Consider the following 296-nt stretch of genomic DNA (forward strand, 5'->3'; position numbering starts at 1 on the left):
TAATAATTTTTTAATCTCAATAGTCATAAGTAACGATAATATTTTTTGTAAATTTTGAATTTCGAATTAGATTTATAAATTTAACTTAAAAATTTTGATTTTATATTTCTTTAGGAGATAATATATGATAAGTTTAACAAAACTTTTATCCTATCCTTTTCCTTTCTATCCTTGGTGAAAAAACAATAAAGATAAAAATATAAAAATATAATAAATATCTATAATAAATTATAATATATTAATTAATCATTTCTCTCTTTCTCTTTCTCTCTCTCTCTCTCTCTCTCTCTCTCTCT

General features: G+C 19.6%; 1 protein-coding gene across 3 annotated transcripts in view; it reads left to right on the top strand.

Annotated features, from left to right (window-relative positions):
* LOC102672878 (heterogeneous nuclear ribonucleoprotein 27C) overlaps positions 1-296 on the top strand; it is a 34581-nt gene that overhangs the window by 5010 nt on the left and 29275 nt on the right. The window lies entirely within an intron of this gene.

The sequence above is a fragment of the Apis dorsata genome, unplaced genomic scaffold, assembly GCF_000469605.1.
Source record: "Apis dorsata unplaced genomic scaffold, Apis dorsata 1.3 scaffold_58, whole genome shotgun sequence".
Taxonomy (NCBI): domain Eukaryota; kingdom Metazoa; phylum Arthropoda; class Insecta; order Hymenoptera; family Apidae; genus Apis; species Apis dorsata.